At 51.8% G+C, this 13,683-nt stretch overlaps 1 protein-coding gene across 10 annotated transcripts in view; it reads left to right on the top strand.

The window, feature by feature from the left end:
* Window positions 1–921: 921 nt before the first annotated feature.
* The window catches only part of ATP2B2 (ATPase plasma membrane Ca2+ transporting 2), a 381,296-nt gene continuing 368,534 nt past the window's right edge, over window positions 922–13,683 (top strand). For 7 of the 10 annotated variants that reach the window (XM_059879841.1, XM_024982980.2, XM_059879840.1 and 4 more), the window contains exon 1: window positions 923–1,008. The gene's annotated coding sequence lies outside the window, so the exon portion shown is untranslated. Of the gene's footprint in view, window positions 1,009–13,683 lie in introns of all 10 variants that reach the window. The other 3 variants (XM_024982981.2, XM_024982982.2, XM_059879838.1) reach the window with 2 other exon arrangements.

The following is a 13,683-nucleotide window of genomic DNA, read 5'->3' as shown; positions in this document are numbered from 1 at the left end:
CTGGTGGGTGGTTACCAGGGTCCAGGCCCTCCCTGCCCCCGCCCCAAGGGGGCCCCTCTTCTTCTCTCTTCCTGTGAGCAGAGCAGTGCATTTGGCTTTTTATAAAGCCGATAAATAAATAAGCAAGCGGGCATGATTAATTGATGGCATGGAGCAGACCCAGGCGCTGGGAGTCAGGTGGCCCAGCTTCCTGGTGGAGCTAGGCTTTTCAGCGACCTGGGGCCTGTGCCAAGGAGGGGAAGCCTGCTTTGGGGAAGTGCTTCCGTGTGTGCCTGGGGCGTCCACCTTTCTGCTCCTCTGTGCCCGCCTAATCTAGGCCCTAGACTGAGCCAGGGCTGGAGGCTGGGGGCCAACAGGTGCCCCTGCCCTACCCCCATCTCTTCTCCCAGTCTGAGTGCCCTCGGGCTCAACACCCCAGGATTGCTCCAGCCAGCCCTCTCCCTCAAAGCTAGGTCTCCCCGTATACCCCGACCACACCTTAGTAATCCCACACTGCATGACCCCAGCCTTGGGTTTCTGTGTGTTGGGAATGGGATTGGGGTACCCTGACCCAGGGGAAAGGGTTCCTCCAAGGGTCAGGCTGATGGGCGGGGGCGGTAACGAGCTGGTGCTGATAGAAGTACCTGAAGACCAAGCCCGGGGAGAGGCCGGACACCCGCTCCCTGGGCCCTCCAGCGCGCGCGGTGGGGCGCGGGCTGGACCGCGAGCTCCGGGTCCCGCAGGGCGCTCTCCGTGCGGAGTTTGGGGAGGGCCGAGGGGGAGCGCGTGGGGGAGGAGGGAGCGGGAGGGGAGGGAGAGAGGGAGGGAGGCGGGCAGAGCGCAGTGCAGCGGCGGCAGAGGCGGCGGCGGCGGCGGGAGGGAGGCGGGCGGGCGGCGGCGGGGCGGCGGGGCGAGGCGAGCGCGGGGCAGCGGCGGCAGAGGAGCCGCAGCCGCAGCGGGGCCGGGCCGGGCCGGGCGCGCACCAGCGGCAGCGGCAGCGGCAGCATCTCGCTCGCGGAGCCGGCGCAGGTGAGGCAGGGGCGGCCGGGCCCGGGGCTCTGGGCCTCCTCCCCTCTCCTTCGGTCTCTCTCTTCCTGCCGGCTGGCTTCCCTTCCTCGGGCGCTCGTCCCCGGGAACCGCTGCCCGGCCAGAGCCCGAGCCGGAGCGCGTCCCGGGTCCATTCGCCCCGCGGAGGCAGGCGCCTTGTCAGCGGTGACCTTGAGCGGGCAGCCGGCGCGGGCGGGGCTGGCCGGGGTGGGCGCCTGCGGACCCGGCGCCTGCAGGCGCGGGGAGGGGGCGCGCCGTCCGCCTGCCGCGCGCAAACTTTCCGGGGATCCGAACAGCCCCGGAACTGGGGCCGGGGTCGTCCAAGGCGTTAGAACCCCCCGATTTCTTCCTTCCCAGCTGTCTCTGACTTCTCTGCTTGGCTTCTCCCCAGTATTGCGGGGTCCCCCCTTTCTCCAGGTCCGGGTATCTGCAGGCTAGGGACAGGAGCGCAGCTGTGGACGTTGACCCGGGGCTGGGGGCTTCTCTCCTCCGCAAAGGCGCTTTCGGAGCTTCCAAGAGCCTAAGCGCCGCGGGACCCTCTGCCAGGTGCTCTCTGCACCTCCGGCCTTGCTCTTCCCTGGCGCCCCTCGCTCTGCCCGCAGCCCTTGCCCAAGCTCCAGAAGTCCCCCACCTGGTGCCACAAGGGCTCCAAAGCCCCACACTCTCGTCAGGCTCTCAGATCTGCAGCTTGGTTTTTCAGTCTAGCGTCAAAGGGTCCTTGAGAAAGAGGATTTAGGCAGGTACCCCACCTAGGGCCCCAAAGTGGATCAATATGTTTCCACACACCTGGACTCACCCAGGGCCTGGTCATCCTGAAGCCCTGTGGTCTCGGGAGGAGACTCTGTCCTGGCCATCGGGTGTGTGTCTTAGCATCCTAGAACGTTATTCTTAATGATGGGAGGTGAGCCCCAGAGAGGGCGATCCAACCTCAAGGTCACACAGCCAACCTGTGAAAGGAGCAAGAACTGGGCTTTTTTTTTTTCCAAATGGGTTGAGAGGGAAGGAGAGTACTCCTGTTTGGTTCCTACTCCTGGGGGATTTGGGCTCTGTCTCTTACTAGCTGTGTGACCTCTGACAAGTCAATTCCCCTCTGACTCTCCCCATGTGTAAAATGGGGGTAGCTACCTCCCAGGGCTGTTCCAATGGCTGTGTTCATGTTCTTAAAGTTCTTACCACCCTGCCTAGTGCATGGTCTGTATCCAAAAATTTTTTGGCTACCAACATGTGAAATTTCCTTTCCGGGCTCAGAAGGGAAGAAACGGTTCCCATCCTCTCCAGTCTGCTCTGGCATCTAGATTTCGATGGGTTCTCCCTTGTGGCTCTGTGGGCTGCTAGGGGGCAGCACCTGCCAGAACCCTGAACCCTTGTGTGGAATGTTTGGTGGTGGCAAGAGTCCCAGACCCTCAAGAGCCCTCTGGACCTACTGGTCCGGCTACTGCAGGCTGTGGTTTCTTGCTTCTTCCATGGCAAGAACAGTCGCTAATTCCTAGCTGGGAGATGATGACGGGGGTGCCCTGCTGTAGTCCCAGGAGGATCACCCCCCTCCCTCCACAGTCTTATGGGCGAACATCAGCCTCACCTTCTCCATCTGACCCACTGTTCTCTCTACCTCTGTGCGATGTCATTCCTTCCCTCAGAGGCACTATTGGCAGCAGAGGAGACGAGGCAGGAGGAACTCATTCATTCATTCCCTTGCCTAGCCTTGAGTCATGCCTTCTCTGGGTCAAGGGGTGCTTGGAAGCACTGAGAAATATCAGCCATATGTTGCAGTTATGAAGCTCCTGCCAGGTGCTAGGTGCCTCCTGCTCCCTGGAGACACATTCATTCATTTGACACATTTTTATTAAATACCTAATATGTGCTAAGCACTGTTTGGTGTGGCAGGGAGACATTGGTAAATAAAACAGACCTGATCCCAGTTGTCTAGGGTGACCATGTGATTTGCCGTCCAAGCCGAGATAATTTTGAGAATGAGAGAGGGCATTATTAATGATAACACCAGAACTGCGGACATAAACAGGGACTGTCCAGCCAAACCGGGTTGCATGGCCATCCTGTGACCTCGTATTTATACACCAGTGTTCATGGAGAACTGTTAATTTTTTTTTGAGCTTGCTTTTTGCCAGGCTCTGTTAAGCCCTTTCGAGTTATCATCTGATTTAATCCTCCCAGGGCTGTGAAGCTGCTGTTACCATCTGCATGCAGCTGGTTAGTGGTGGGGCTGGGACCCCTTCTGCTACTTAACTGCTGAGTCGCAGTGTCTCCCCAGAGATGGACAAGACCCAGGGCCCACCGGCACTCTCACTCTATCAAAGAAGCTCACAGATGACTGTTAGGAACACAGATGCTGTAATAGATGTGCCGCAGGGGCAGACGGAGGCACAGATTTTGTCTGAAAAAGTCTGAGGGAGCTTTCTGAAGGACAGAACCTTTAAGCTGGAGCTTGAAACCTGAATTAGGATTTTGATGGACTGCTCGGTTGGGGGCAGGGCGTTCCAGGCCCAGGTAACTAACTGAGGCTTTGAGGTGTGGGGTATGTGAACTGTTTGGCGATGCTGCTGCTGCTGCTAAGTCACTTCAGTCGTGTTCGACTCTGTGCGACCCCATAGACGGCAACCCACCAGGCTCCCCCATCCCTGGCGCTACCATCCCCCAAATAGGTCTGAATCTAACTGCGACAGGACAAGAGTTAGATCTGAAACAGCAGAGCCAGCGAAGATTGTGTCCAAAGCAGGTGTGCTGTGGCATTTTACAAGGATGCTCTGAAGACGTGACTATTCTGGAGGCAGGTGGTAGAGAGAGAATTGGTTGTGCTGGTTTTCCCTTTGACAGGAATTTTCTGTAACCCAGTCTATACTATGGGTTGCCTGCAAGGTCAGGGAAATCATCTTGTTATGTAGAACCACTGCAGAAGAATCTTACCAGCGTCTATCGCAGCAGAAAGGTTTCACCAGGCAAAGTGAGTGCTGGCAAGAGGAATATTAACCTACTTAAGGGACACGGTGTGTAGTAGCATCATTTGCAAATAAGGAATGTGCTCGTTATAAGTTAAATCTTTTCTGTTTGCTCAGTCACATCCAGAATAGCAGAACTTCCTCCTCTCGCTCCTCCTCTCCATGTCACCTCTGCCACCGTAGAAATCTGTAAGTCATAAAATTGAATTTCTTTAGTAATATAGAAAATTATAATAAAGTCTTATTTCTCAGGCTTTTCACTAATTCGGACTGGCCTCCTTTCCTCTCCCTGCCAAGGAAGTGGAATTATTAGCTCTATGCTATCTGAAACTTTGAATCCATTAGCAGAGAACAGTACCAGAAAAGGGGGTCAACTGTTGGGGCCTTGAATTTGGAAAATCAGGCTAGGAAGATTTGGGAAGCAGGAGAGCTTGCTGGACGGCAGGGAAGGGGAAGGAGCAGGGCCAGCTGGGTGTGTGACCTATGTAATGACACAGGATTCTGTGGTGAGAGGGGCCCCACAACTTGATTCAATACTCTGTGGTCACATATTGAAATCCTTAATAACTTTGAACAGGGAAGCCCACATTTTCACTTTGCACTGCTGCTGCTGCTGCTGCTAAGTCGCTTCAGTTGTGTCCAACTCTGTGGGACCCCATAGACGGCAGCCCACAGGCACCACCGTTCCTGGGATTCCCCAGGCAAGAATACTGGCACTTTGCACTACATCCTCCAAATTATGTAGCCCATCCTGGGAGGGAGAGAGGAAGAGAGAAAGGGTGGGGGTGGAGGTGGGGGTCGGGAAGACAGCGGGGGCAGGGGGGGAAAATAGAGATGAGGAGAGAGAAAATCAAGTAACATTTCTAGAGCCTCTGCCATGTGCCAGATGCTATGTGAGGCCACTTACCTTGTTCCCCTACTTTCGTCTTCCTGACAATCCTATGAGGTGGGTGATGTCGTCCCTGTTTGAAAATGTAGATTTTATGTGACTCAGGTTTGGTAGGGGCTTCCCTGGTGGCTCGGTGGTAAAGAATCTGCCTGGCAGTGCAGGAGACATGGATTTGATCCCTGGGTCGGGAAGATCCCCTGGAAAAAGAAATGGCAATGCACTCCAGTATTCTTGCCAGGGAAATCCCATGGACAGAGGAGCCTGGCGGGCTACAGTCCATGGGGTCACAAAGAGTCGGAGATGACTGAGTGAGCGAGCAAGACAGTTCTAGAGGCTAGCAGTCTGAGATCAAGGGGCCGGCAGGGCCACGCACCTTCTGAAACCTGTAGGGAAGCTTTTGATGGTTTCCAGCAATCTCTGCTGCTCGTAAGCCTGTAACTACGTGACTGCTGTCTCTGCGGTGTCTTCACATGGCTGACCCCCTACTCTGCCGTGTCTCATTTTCACATCTCTCTGTCCTTATAAGGACAACAGTCATATTAGAATGGAGCCCACCCTCACTGAGAATGACCTCATCTAAACTTGATCACATCTGCAAAGACCCCGTTTCCAAATAAGGTCACATTCACAGGTGCAGGGTTAGGGCTCCAGTGTATCTTCAGGGAGGACACAGCCTCATGCACAGCCGCAGTGAACCTGACTGTGTGAATGTGAATGATTTGGGCCGAGAATGAACTCCTCTCTGCCCCAAGGTTAATACCAGCTCTGAAGAATCGAACGTTCTTGAGAAGGAGCAAATGACAACTCTTCGGTCCACGCTGAGAGAGAAAAATCAATCCCCGATGAGGGAGAGAGCAGTCCCAAGCGTACACAGAGGCATCTCCACCTGAGCCTTCCTGCTTGCCCCACCGTCCTGACGCCATCACTTTCGTGTCCCTGGCTTCCTGGGGGATTGAGCTGCTTCAGTCCCGTTTCCTCATCTGTGAGACAGGATACCAGCAGCGCCTGCCTCGTGGGTGCTTTCCTGAGAATGAGAGGAATTAAGATGCGTGATTCTTAAACAGTGCCTAGCACACAGTTGCTACTGTTACCATCCTCATCATCTTTTAACTTAGGTAGCTTTTCACATGTCTTTGTGTCTTTCAGTTTTCCTCACAGCAAGCCCTGTGACATGCTTCCATAAAAACCAGCTTCCTCTCCCCATAAGGTGGTTACTCACTGATGAAGCCACGTCTCAAACCCAGTCCTCGGGTTTCCAATTCCGAGCTGGCCTCACTGCATGGCGCCTGCTCTAGTAGCTGAAAACCCACCGGTATGAAGATGTTGTTCCTGGTTTCATGGGGCTGGGAGACTGGAGAGGAGTGATGTGTCAGGGAGAGGATGATCTGAGGGGAAGGAGAGGGTACCCAGAAAGGGGAAATAGCCTCAGCGGCCAGAGCCCCCCTTTATCACTATGCTTCTTAGAGGTGGCACAGGTGGGGCCTTTCTTTTTTTAACTTTGCATTTTCAGGCCCTGGTACATAGTAGGTGCCTAATAAATGTGTTGGATGAATGGATTTCTTATCAAACGCAAACAGTCACTGTCCCCAACCCAACAACAACAACAACAAAGTCCTAGGACGAGGCCGCGTTGCCTAAGTGGCGACTGCCAGCCACAACTCACAGCTGGGCCATCGACGTGTGAGTGATGTCAGAAAAACATGCTTTTGATGCTGTGTGAGGAAACTGGATGAGCTGTGAAGGGCGAGGGTATAAAGAGGGTCCGATTAAGATTTGTAGAGTGTTTAGCAAAAAAGCCTGGGTCATAAATATCATCTCCTTTCTTTGCTCTTTTCTCACCCACCCCTCTTCTTTTCTCTTCATCTGTATTAGTTGAGGTAGTCATTAGTGCTAGAGAAGTATTTCTAGCCCCTTACTTTCTAGGTAGGTGGTAAACGGAGCTTCTTTGCTTGTTCTGTCATTAGTTACAGCTATGTATCTTGCTTTGGCCAGTGAAATTGGAGAAGTGACATTTGTCATCTCGGAAGCTTTAATAACTAGCATGCTGTTAGCCACTGTCCCCTTTTCCTCTCTCGGCAACTGAGGCAGCATGGAGCTGGAGCCTCCCTCAGTCTGATTCCCAAGTGAAGATGATGCGGAGCAGAGCCCTCTGTCAAACTATGATGGACGTGCAGCAATCAGTGAGAAGTGAGCCTTTGCTGTTAAGACACTGACACTTTGCTCTTATTTGTTACTGCAGCATAATCTGTCCTGTCCTGACTGATACAGGTAGGGCACGAGCTAAAATAACTACAACTTGTTTAGAGATGTATAGCCCTCTGTCCGTGGCATTCTCCAGGAAGGAATACTGGAGTGGCTTGCCATTCCCTTTTCCTGGGGATCTTCCTGACCCAGGGATAAACCCAGGTCTGTTGCATGGCAGGCCGATTCTTTACTGTCTGGTCCTCCAGGGAAGCTCTAGAGATGTGTTTGTCTTTCATTCCTTCGCATGTAATGCTTAAAATTTTAGTGTTTGAAGGTCTTGTGGATACAAAATGGGTGAGCCCCACTGCTCTGTGAGGTAAAGATCAGTCTTTGTGGCACAGATTATGGGAACTGTTCCAACTTCACCCCAGCCTCATCTGCTTTTCCCATGTGGTCCTGCCAGACAAGTCTGCAGCATCCTCGAAATGGGCCATGTGTGCTGGAGCAACTCCGGGCCTTTGCCTGTGCTCTGGCTAGAATGGGGCATCCCCAGGAAGTCACGTCACTTGATGAGTGGCTGTGGTGGAGGGAGAGGGGAGCATTGGGTTGGTTCTGTGTGGCACGGAAGACCAGAATTAGGACTGAGAGTGAGAGTCCTGTTCAGTGTGAGACAGCTTTCTAGCTATTAGGACCTGGCCTGGCACAGTAGCGAGCTCACCACACTAGGAAGTTTCCAAGTAGGGGTGGGATGTCATGGTGGAGATTTCAAGTCGTCAAAACTAGTATAAACTTTCCAGTCCTGTTGCACATGACTTTAGGTGAGGATTGTCCAAATAAGGTGGATCTTGGCCATAATTCTCTATTTCTTTTTCCCTTTTAAAAATAAAAATAGCTCCCCCTCCCAATTGTAGATTGGTTACATAATGATTATAGAATTACAAATGATATCAAAAAGTACAAAGTAAAACTCAAATGCAATGCTATAAAACAGAGCTAACATCCATTAACATTTTGTTCCAGATAATGTCCTTCCAGATGTTTCTCTATGATTTATAGGTAAATAGATAGATTTTTGTTGTTATTGTTGTTTTTGTATCTTTATGTCACTCAGTAGTAGAGTATGGGCATCTTAAATAGTAGTAAATATTTCTCTACCTTGTCTTTTATAAGTGGCTCTGCTGTAATTTATTTAATGGATCCCTTCCTGGAGGTTGTTCCTGAATTGTGCCATTAGGGGCACCATTGGGATGGATGTCTTGTCTGTGGACCCCTGGGCTTGTGTTCAGGCACCTCCTGAGGACATATTCCTAGAAGTGACATCAACTGGCTCAGGCAAAACAGTTTGGGACGAAAGAAGAGATGAGAGCCGTGGTATGATCAGGTAGAGGAACCACTTCTGGCAGGAGGGAAGCCTGCAAAGGGCCCGAAAGGAGGGAGATGAAAGGGAGACGGTGGCTGGTCTGGAAGGCTGAGGCAGTGGGAGAGAAGGGGAGGACATGGAGGGAGCTGGATTTAGACCCTCAGTCCCATCTTTGGGTGAGCCGTTCCCCAGGCAGAGGCCAACTGTGATGGCAGCTAAGACTTACTAGAGCCAGGCAGTTACAAGTGCTTTTATGTGCACAGCAGAGCCCCCCCACCACCTTGCAAGGAAGGTTTCTGTCCCCATTTTACAGAGGAACAAGGTGAGGCCTGGAGAGGACGCAGCAAAGGTGCTGTTGTCTCCATCTGCAGTGTGTGGGCTCCTGCAGAGTTCAGACCCTTCGCCTGCACACACCCTGGCTAGCTCATGCCTCCCGTCTTGGCAGACGCCATCTCAGCCAGCTCTTGGAAAGGAAGACTGATCGTAGGTGACTTCTTTATGAAGTTTTTCTTCATGGCTCCTCATCCACCCCAGTCAACCCCCCAAAGTAAGGCAGAACTGCTCAGGGCTCAGAAAGATGTCCTGTAGGCATCACCAAAGTGTTATTTGGTATTGAGTATTCACTGTTGAACCAGGGAGCCTGGTTCCGTGGCTTCAGTGAATTGGATTCCCTGACTCGACTGACAGAGAGTAAGACCCTTTCTTATCTCACATGATCCAAAGCTCTGGAGTCAAGTTAATTTAGCAGTTCATTCCATGCCATCAAAACCCACAGTCTTTCTGTCCTTCTCCTCTGCTATCATCTCTAAAAGGATTCTGCTGTCCTGAGCATCCCCTGAAGATGCCACAGGACCCAGGGGACAAAAGGCAGAGGCAGCTCTCTGTTTCTTTTATCAGGGAGGAAGTCTTTCCTAGAAGCCCCCAGCCAACTTTCCCTTCTGTCTCATTGGCTGGAATTGGGTCACATGGCCGTGTCTAAACCAATCACTGCCAAGGGAATGTGACTGAGGGCTTTAAAGGACTAGGACTTATCTCTGCATCAGTTAAGGGCAGAGGTAGATGCCCAACACAGTCAGGGCTCTGCCAGCCAGGAAAGGAATGACCACTGGGGAGGAAGCTCCCAGGGTCTGCTCAACTGTGTGCTCACAATCCCAGCTCCCCTGCTAGGCTGGGAGCTGTGAGAGGACAGGGGCTTGGGGCTTACCCCTTCCTGTGCCTTCTGCAGGCTAGCATAGGGCTTGGCACCTTGTGGATATTGAGCAAACTATGGGTTGAATGAATGAATGAATGAAACAAATCAGTAGGTGTTGCCGGAGATTGCATTGGACCCTGAGATCTCTGTGTACCAACAGTGCCAGTGATCTATCGACTGGGGCCGGGGGTGGTTTAGGTATTTCAGAGAGTATAGGAATGGCTTTGTCCTCAAAGTTGTGGTAATTTGGCAGTGGGGAGAACACTAGAGCCTGAGCAATGTGTAGAATCGGGGCCTGGATGGTGGCACTGACTAGACATGTCATAGAAGGTAAATGCCTCCATAGGAGCCCAGAACAGTAGGACAAGGCCCACTAGGGACCAGATACTGTGAAGGGCAGTGGTGGGTGGTGGCCTGTGTGCTCTGAGACTGGATGTGAGGGTGGTGGATACGGGGCAGTGAGGGCACCAGCTGGTCCTGAAGAGGACTCATTCCTGAGAGCCTACTGTGTCCTGGGCATCATACTTGTATTTATTTCATCCACTCTTTCCTGTGTCTCTATGAAATGGATCATCCTGTCCCATTTGTAGATGGGGAAACAGACTCAGAGGGTGAGTTTGCTTGTCGGACATCACAGGGCCAGGAAGTGGTGGAGTTTGGCTGAGAAAGCACATCTGTTCTGAAACACTGGCTCCGTTCTACAAAGGGGCTGGGATGGCCTTTGAGGGCCCACCTAAGACCAGCAGACTGTGGAGTGAATGGGAAAGGGGAGCCTGTAAACTGGCAAGGAGGGCCTCGAGGAGCTTGGGGCTGTACAATGAGGGAGCAAGACATCCCTGTGGAAGAGGTGCTTGCAGCAGGATTCAGGGTGGGCCTGAGGAGCCATGATCCTTGGCATCAGAGCTGACCTCACATCCCTGATCTCCCAGCTAATAGCTGTGACCTTGATGGGACACTTAGTTTCTCCATCCCTCAGTTTCTCCATCTATAAAATGACAATAATAATTAAGTATGTACCCAGTGCCTGGCACATAAGGAGAATTTAATAAATGGAGCTATTATAATTATTAATATCATTATTGCTGTTCTTTTAGAGCCTGGTGGGTGATCACATTTTGAGGTGACTCCCTTGGTGTGGGGGTCCTGGGTTCCAGCTCTGCCTTGATCACTACCCACACATTTGACCTTGACTGCATCCTGCACCCAGCCTGGCTCTCCAGGCTTCCTCTGCAAACTTAAGAGGGGGTGGGCCAGCTTAATTCTAGCTTCCTCTTTGTTCCAAGCTCTGCACTTGTGTGAGGTGGAAGGGGGAGGCTGCAATGACAAACAGGATCAGAATGGAGTGAGGGGGTGTTGGGGATGCCTTTGTTCGGGGAAAGCAAAGGAAGGGAAGGGCATAGGTGGGAAGGAGGAGCAGAGAGGAACCAGAGCAGGTGCACAGCCAGCCAGGCCTGAGCAGGTGTGCAAACCGGTGGCCGGACAGCCGGTGGCCGGACAGTTTGGAGGGGAGCAGAGGCAGCCTGCTAAAACCGACCAGGCAGAAGCTCGTTGAGAACAGCTGCGTCTGACACCTGCCTGCGTTGTGGCAGAACCAGAGAGAAAGAGAGGAAGAGAGAGAGAGCAATCAATCATAGTTCTTCCTGATGTTTAATACCTGGGAGGCAGGGCTTTGAAGAGTGTGTGTGTTCAAAGACTGAAATTGAATTTCTCCAAAGTTTGCAGGAACACTGCAATTATGCCTGAGAACATGTCTATGAAATCCCCTTGAAATCTATTTTTGGCACAAGGTTTTATAACCAGAGTCAGAAATTGAGTGGAAGTGTGTGGGAGGCTGACCCTGGACAGATTCCATGTTTTAAAGGGGAAAGGGTATTTTTAACTGCAAACACCCCTGTCTCCTCGGGTGAGACCAGGGAAGAGGCAGTTTTACCACTTTGGGTTTCCCACCCACTGTCATGTTAAGACGGCAACTGTCTTTGACAGAAGTTGTTAAAGTTCCTTACTCAGAGTGGGTGGCCTGGGGCTTGGGGATGAGTGGGGGAACTTGTCTGGGAGTTTTGTATGTTGGAACAGAGATAGATCTTAATTTGCCAGAGACTCCTTCAAATCCATCTTGTGATGCTGTCACTGTGCCCAGGGAGATTTGCCTGGCGGGAGATTTCTCCAACACTGCTGTATCAGTTAGCTGTTGCTTGGTAACAAATTGCCCCAGTCTTGATGTCTTGAAGCAGTTGGTTTTGTATTATTGGCAATGAGTGTACAATTCAGCTGAATGGTTCTTCTGGACCTGCTAGATTCCCTGACATGTCTGTGGTCTGTTGTCAGTCACGTAAGCAGCTCTGTTGACTGTGGTGGGCTCTTTCACAGGTGTGGGGGGTCAGCTGGCTCGGGGCTGGCCTAGGACAGTCTCTGTGGGACAGCTTAGCTCTGCTGTGCGCTGTGTCTTCTCCTCCAGAAGCACGTGTGGGTCTGTTGGAGAGGCAGTGGCAGGGCTGTGAGAGAAAACAGAAGCATGCAAGGGTCACTGAGACCTGGGCTCAAAACTGGCACAAGGTCACTTCCGGTGCATGCATGCATGCTCAATTGCTCAGTCGTGTCAGACTTTTTGTGACCCCATGGACTGTAGCCTGCCAGGCTCCTCTGTCCATGGGATTCTCCAGGCAAGATTGCTGGAATGGGTTACCCTGTCCTCCTCCAGGAGATCTTCCTGACCCAGGGTTCAAACCCACGTCTCATATCTCCTGCATTGGTAGGTGGGTTTTTTTTTTTAACCACTACTGCCACCTGGGAAACCTTCTGTTGGCCAAAACAAGTTATGAGGTCATCCCAATTCCAGGATTGGGGAAATATGATGGTACTTCTTGAATGGCAGAGTCACACTGAAAAGGGCTGGGGTCCAGGCAGGCCTTTAATTGGAACCACCAACCCCTCCATTCGGTGTGCACACAGGTGAGCTTCAGCGTTGCCCTCTGGGGCTGTCACATTAGGTGGCTGTCTTTCCTTATAGTCGTCCCTATGCCAAGGAGGCCCTTGCCGTGCAGAGTTCTGAGTCTTATCTGTGGAATAAGGAAAGTATGGGCTCCCACATACCGCGAGGTCAGTTTGCACTTGCGTTGTTGATTAGTCGCTTCAGCCGTGTTGGACAGTTTGTGCCCTGATGGACTGTAGCCCACCAGGCTTCTTGGTCTGTGGGATTCTCCAGGCAAGGATACTAGAGTGTGTTGCCATTTCCTTCTCCAGAGGATCTTCCTGACCCACAAACTCATGTGTCCTGCATTGTCAGATGGGTTCTTTACCACTGAGCCACCAGGGAAGCCCCCACTCACTCATGAGACTGGCAGAAATTAAAGAGTTTGATGTCCTCCAGTGTTGGTGAAGATGTGGGGGAAATAGATGTTGTATCCATGGCTGGTCAGGGTTTCCATGGCATTTAAGGGGGCAATTCGGCTGTATTTCTTCCTTTTTTTTAACTTAATTCTTTTTAATTGGAGGAATATTGCTTTACGATGTTGCATTGGTTTCTGCCGTATGACAATGCAAACCAGCTGTAATTATCTGCTGTATTTCTGAGAATTGAAAATATATGTAAGGGTTAAACGCAGTATGGAATGACCATATCATGGATGAATAGCTGATAGACACAATTACCCAGATGAACCTCGAGGCATGAAAAAGGCCGGTCCCACAGGCTTATTTGCTCCATGACTCCGTTTGGGTAACTTTGGTGACGTAACATAATCTTAGGGTTGGAGAACAAGTTAGTGGTGGTCAGGGGTCAGGGATGGGGAGAGGGCGTGTGGCATGCAGGGGAGGGCAGGGGGCCTTGCGGGGATGGCACAGTTGAGTGTCTTGGAGGGGCTGTTGTGTGCACAAAGACACACTTGTGATAAAATCACACACTTGTAATAAAATTACAAACTTGTGATAAAATCACACACTTGTGATAAAATTACACGTGCATGCACACAAGCACACCTGTATGGCGGGTGCAGTTTGAACTAAGCTCTAGGGTTGTGGAATGTCTATTTCTTGGTTTTGACATTGTGCTCTGTCTATGCAAGATCTTGACTTTGGGAGA

The sequence above is a fragment of the Bos taurus genome, chromosome 22 (genome assembly GCF_002263795.3).
Source record: "Bos taurus isolate L1 Dominette 01449 registration number 42190680 breed Hereford chromosome 22, ARS-UCD2.0, whole genome shotgun sequence".
In the NCBI taxonomy this organism is placed as follows: Eukaryota; Metazoa; Chordata; class Mammalia; order Artiodactyla; family Bovidae; genus Bos; species Bos taurus.
Note: the sequence above shows the minus strand (reverse complement) of the source record. Positions and strands in the feature narration are given on the sequence as shown.